At 49.2% G+C, this 5,834-nt stretch overlaps 1 pseudogene; it reads left to right on the forward strand.

Moving 5' to 3' along the window:
- Positions 1 to 5,123: 5,123 nt before the first annotated feature.
- LOC114892235 overlaps positions 5,124 to 5,834 on the forward strand; it is a 2,024-nt pseudogene continuing 1,313 nt past the window's right edge.

Consider the following 5,834-nt stretch of genomic DNA (forward strand, 5'->3'; position numbering starts at 1 on the left):
TCCATGCACTAATACGAGCAGAGGATTCTAAAAATTTTTCTTAAGATGCTCACGGATTTGTTCAATACATCTGACTGAAAAACAGCTCCTTGTTGATCTTTTTTTTTTTTTTTTTTTTCAATGAGAACATTTAAGTTGGGGCCAAGTTCTCTGCCTGGTGCCTAGTCTCCAGGCTGCCATCCCAGGGAACCCTTGTAGGTGCAGGGAGCTGCAGGGCTCCACCCCCCAAGGAAGGAATGGGCCACGCAAAGGCTGCTGGGAACAGCCTTCCAGACTGAGTGCCCAGAGCAGGGTGCAGGAGGGAAGCACCTGGCTGGGGAACGTGGGCGAGGGAGAGAGGAGGGCGGTGAGATTCTGGGACAGCCACCGTCTCCCGGATGCAGCCTCCTCACGTGAGGACTGCAGACAACAGTCATCCGTACTCGAGGTGGTTATGAGAAAAAGGCAAAAAGAAAAATGACGTGATTCATACCCAGTACGTGGTGTATGATGAACCACAATCATAAAGGCCAACTATTATTATTATTGATGCTATTATTGTTGTTGACGGTCTCTTTCACATCAGGGGCTTTGTGGGGCCCTTTCCAGTCCTCAGCAGAACCATGGTTGGTTTTCTCCACCAACTTTGATAAGCTGTGAAGGGTGGCTCAGGAAGGAACCTGGGAAACATCATGCTGAGGGAGAGAAGCCAGGCCCCAAAGTCCACACGTTGTATGATTCGGTTTACATGAAATCTTCAAAGCAGGCAAATGTATAGCGACGGCAGATTAGTGGTTGCCAGGGGCTGCAGGGGGATTAGAGAGTGACTGCTAATGGGGACGGGGGTCTCCCTTTTGGGGTGATGGAAATGTCCTAGAATAGGTTATGGTGATGGTTGTACAACTCTGTAAAATACTAAAAACTGTTGAATTGTACAGTTTAAATGGGTTAACTTTCTTATTTTTTAAAAATTTTATTTATTTTTATTCAAGTTTAGTTGATTTAGAAGGTTGTGTTAGTTTCAGGTGTACAGCAAAGTGATTCAGTTATACATACATATATATCTATTTTTTTTCTTTTTTTCAGATTCTTTTCCCTTACAGGTTATTACAAAATACTGAGTATAGTTCTCTGTGCTATACAGTAGGTTCTTCTTGGTTATTTTATATACAGTGTGCATATGTTAATCCCAAACTCCTAATTTATCCCTCCCCCCCTTTCCCCTTTGGTACCCGTAAGTTTGTTTTCTATGTCTGTGGATCTATTTCTGTTTTGTATATGAGTTCATTTGTATCATTTTTTTTTAGATTCCACATATAAGCGATATCATATATTTGTCTTTCTCTGTCTCGCTTATTTCACTTAGTATGATAATCTCTAGATCCATCCATGTTGCTGCAAATGGCATTATCTCATTCTTTTTCATGACTGAGTAATATTCCACTGTATAAATATACCACATCTTTATCCATTCATCTGTCGATGGACATTTAAGTTGCTTCCATGTCTTGGCTATTGTAAATAGTGCTGCAGTGAACATTGGGGTGCATGTATCTTTTCGAATTATGGTTTTCCCCAGATATATGCCAGGAGTGGGATTGCATGATCATACGGTAGCTCTATTTTTGTTTTTTTAAGGAACCACCATACTGTTCTCCATAGTGGCTGCACCAATTTACATTCCCACCAACAGTGTAGGGGTGTTCCTTTTTCTCCACACCCTCTCCAGCGTATATTATCTGTAGACTTTTTGATGATGGCCACTCTGACCTATGTGAGGTGATACCTCATTGTAGTTTTGATTTGCATTTCTCTAATAATTAGCACATCTTTTCATGTGCCTACTGGCCATCTGTATGTCTTCTTTGGAGAAAATTCTATTTAGATTTTCTGCCCATTTTAAAAAAAATTTATTTTCATTTATTTATTTCTTTTATTTTTGGCTGCGTTGAGTCTTCGTTGCTGCACGTGGGCTTTCTCTAGTTGTGGCGAGTGGGGGCTATTCTTCGTTGTGGTGCACGGGTTCCTCATTGCAGTGGATTCTCTTGTTGTGGAGCATGGGCTCTAGGTGCACGGGCTTCAGTAGTTGTGGCACGTGGGCTCAGTAGCTGTGCCTCGCGGGCTCTAGAGCGCAGGCTCAGTAGTTGTGGCGCACTGGCTTAGTTGATCCACGGCATGTGGGATCTTCCTGGACCAGGGCTCGAACCCGTGTCCCCTGCATTGGCAGGCGGATTCTTAACCACTGTGCCACCAGGAAAGCCCTTTCTGCTCATTTTTTGATTGGGTTGTTTGTTTTTTTGATATTGAGCTGTATGAGCTGTTTGTATGTTTCGGAGATTAATTTCTTGTTTGGTTGCATCATTTGCAAATATTTTTTCCCATTCTCTAGATTGTCTTTTTGTCTTTTTTTTTTTTTTTTTTGGTCTTGTTTATAGTTTCCTTTGCCGTGCAAATCTTTTAAGTTTAATTAGGTCCCATTTGCTTATTTTTATTTCCATTACTCTAGGAGAAAGATCCAGAGACATATTGCCGTGATTTATGTCAAAGAGTATTCTGCCTATGTTTTCCTCTAGGAGTTTTATAGTATCAGGTCTTACATTTAGGTCTTTAATCCACTTTGAGTTTATTTTTGTATGTGGTGTTAGATACTGTTCTCATTTTATTTTTTACATGTAGCTATCCAGTTGGGTGAACTTTCTAGGAAGTGAATTATATCTCCATATAGAGGTAGGAGAGGGGTGAGGCCTGTCCCCAGAGCTGAAGCCCATAGGAGATGTGGCAGGTGAGGAGGGATGAGCTGGGGGAGGTAGGCATGAGCCCTTCTGGCTCACAGGGCAGCAGGAGGCCGAGTGCGGGGTGGGGGGTGGGCGGGGGCGGGGCATGGGCTTGGGGAGCCAGGATGATGAGGGAGCCTCGGAAGGTTTGCATGAAGGAGCTGTGAACTGTCTCCTCCTGCAAAGCAGCTGCCTTGTGAGCTGGTCTGTCTTGCTCCCGGGCTGCCTGGTCCCTGTGTCACACCTGGGAGGCCACCCACGTGCGCTGTGGGAAGAGTTGTCCTCTACGGACCATGGGCTTGGGGCTGGCTTTATATCCCAGGTTTCGGTCCCCACTGATGCCCTGGGATGTGAGCCTTGCTGTCAGAGGTTCTGGAACTCACCTGTTAGAATTGATCTTCCTAAATATTGTGAGTTGCTGAGGGCTGGGCCAGCCTGGTCCATCTTTGAGCATGTGGTTCACTGGCCTTGTGGGTGGTTTCCATAGTACTCGATGAGGGAAGGGGAGAAGGGGAAGAAGTAGTCACCTCACCTGGGAGCTATCTACACCTGCCCACCACACCTGGGGGATTATCTACCCCTGTCCACCTCACCTGGGGGGCTGTCTACACTTGCCCACATCACCTGGGAGCTGTCTACACCTACCTACCTCATCCGGGGGGGGGGGGTCTGTCCCTGGCCCCCTGCAAGTGGGTCAGCGGTACTGTTGGCCCAGTGGCCATCTCAGGCCCTGCCCACTATTGACCCAGTCTCCTGCAGAGTCAGGTGAGTCCACCCACAGAGCAGAGGGTGCTTGGAGCTGCTGGTGGCCTAGTGGCTCTTTAGTTCTCTCCTGGCCCAGGGCGTGTCCGGAACATTCCTGGCACTGAGCTGGCATCTTCCCCAGGACAGAAACAGCCTGACTGGCAGAGCCAGAGCGTTCACTGTGGCACTTTTGTTTCCAGTCTGTTTGCCCAGAAGGCAGAACCAGCCAGGATGCCCATGTGGGCCTGAATTGTCTGGCCCTCGGTTTTCTCCTCCATCAGATCTCAGAACTGGCGTGCCATCTGAGGCAGGTTCCTGCTCTCTCACCTGTCGGGAGACTCCAAGAATGAATGATCGAGTCCAGGTTGAAGCCCAAGGGACAGACAAAGGTGCTGACCCCCCACACACGGGTGCCTGGAGGTGTCTGACTCTGAGAAGGGCCTCAGTTGGCACTCTCAACTCCTCCCAGGACAGATGCAATGCCCCGCATGGCACTCTGCCTGAAGGTTTATGGCCCTGGGTGATGTACATGGGTGTAGACAGCCCCCAGGTCAGGTGGGTGGGTGCAGACAGCACATGTTATGGGGACTCACTCTGAGGCACAGCCACCCAGCTGACGGAGCACCCCAGGAGGGGCTTCACAATGATGAAGCACCGGACAGGACCTGAAAGCTGAGAAGGAGCCTCAGGGGTACAGAGGGTGCCTCACTGAGTGTTCCCCCAAGGGTGGCCTGCAGGGGATGCCTGGGGTCTGTCCCAGCGATAACGTGGCTGTTTGGGGGTCCCAAGGGAGACAAGCTGACCAGCGGTCTGGGGTCTGATGATCACGGAGGGTGTGTCTTTTGCCCTGAAGGAGAAAACCCAGCAAACTGGGGTTTCAGGGAAGTGATTCTGGGGACATCCTATCAGACGTTTCTGCCGTCAAGTGTGGAATAGCAAGGCTGGTGCATGCGCTTAGAAGTGCAGGCAAGGCACCTGCAGGCCTTCAGGGCCACGCTGACACCGCCCCGGGGCCCGTATCTGACCTGAGAACTGACGGGCTGGACGTGGCTGGCCCGGGGACCGCCTGCCCATCACTGCCCTCACTGGGCTTGTGTGCACTCCCAGCCCCGAGGAGATGGGATGGGCCCCATGGGGCCAAGAGAGGAGCCTGGCTTGATCTCTGGGTACCCCCATTCCAAGATGGTCCACAGCAGCCAGACTTAACCCTCCCCACTTCCCCATGCTCCTTGGAACAGCCACAAACTCCTTCCTGTCGACAGGGCGCTATGTGACATCGCTGTGCTCAGAGGGGCATCTGGGGACTGCTGGCTTCTCCCAGACCCAGGCAGGGCAGAGTCCGAGAGTACGTTTCAGACCCATTTGTCCCACTCGGCAGAGTTCTCAGATGTCTCCCCCTCCTTGAAAGTCTTGGTCCTGTGTCGCATTCTCCTGCATCTCCACTTTTTTAAAAAAAATGTAGGAGAATATGGCCAGTATTTTGTAGTAAGTGTAAACAGAGTGTGACCTTTAAAGATTTATTAGAGAAGCAGCTGCGTCATCACATTACCGGGCTGGGCGGCCGCCCGCGGAAACTTGAAACGGATGATGGGTTGCTGGCAGGTGGTGGGGCTGGGGTCGGAGGCTATGGCGCCGGACCCCGAGCGCACCGGCTGGGCTGTGGAAGAGGAGCCGGGGCCCCTCGAGAAAGGTTTGTTCGAAGATGAAGATTCATGCAGTGATTGTAGCAATCATGATAAACCAGGTACTAGTTTACCAAGTTTTGCGCCAGAAAGTCAACTTGTGTCCTATGAGTGATTCAGCGCTTATCAAGATTTACATTTTAGCTGACTGCAAGGCCTCTTGAGGTAAAAGAATTCACAGCTGAGTTCTTAGAGAAGGTCCTCGAATCATCTGGATGGCGGGCAGTCTGGCACACAAACGTGTTCGAGGTGCTGGCTGCAGTCACAGATGTGGACTTTGCAGCCTTGAAGGCAGTGGGGAGGCTTGCTGTCCTGGACCCGTACCTCTGTGAATCTCAAGTGAGCACTTTTACTTTGGAGTGTATGAAAGAGCTCCTTGATCTGAAGGAACACTGGTTGCAGGAGCTGTGGCTGGTGTTTGATGGTTCTGGAGTATTTGACCAGACAGCACTTGCAATTGAGCACATCAGGTTTTTCTATCAGAACATCTGGAGGAGTTTCTATCAGAACATCTGGAGGAGTTTGGCTGAAGAAGAGGATGAGTTTGATTATTTTGTTAGATGTGCTGAACCTCGACTGAGATTGCATTATGACATTCTTGAAGACCAAGTTCCTTCAGGACTTATTGTTGACTATCAAAATCTGAAGACCGAGT

This window comes from Monodon monoceros, unplaced genomic scaffold, assembly GCF_005190385.1.
Source record: "Monodon monoceros isolate NGI ecotype Baffin Bay Population unplaced genomic scaffold, NGI_Narwhal_1 Super_Scaffold_12, whole genome shotgun sequence".
Taxonomy (NCBI): Eukaryota; Metazoa; Chordata; class Mammalia; order Artiodactyla; family Monodontidae; genus Monodon; species Monodon monoceros.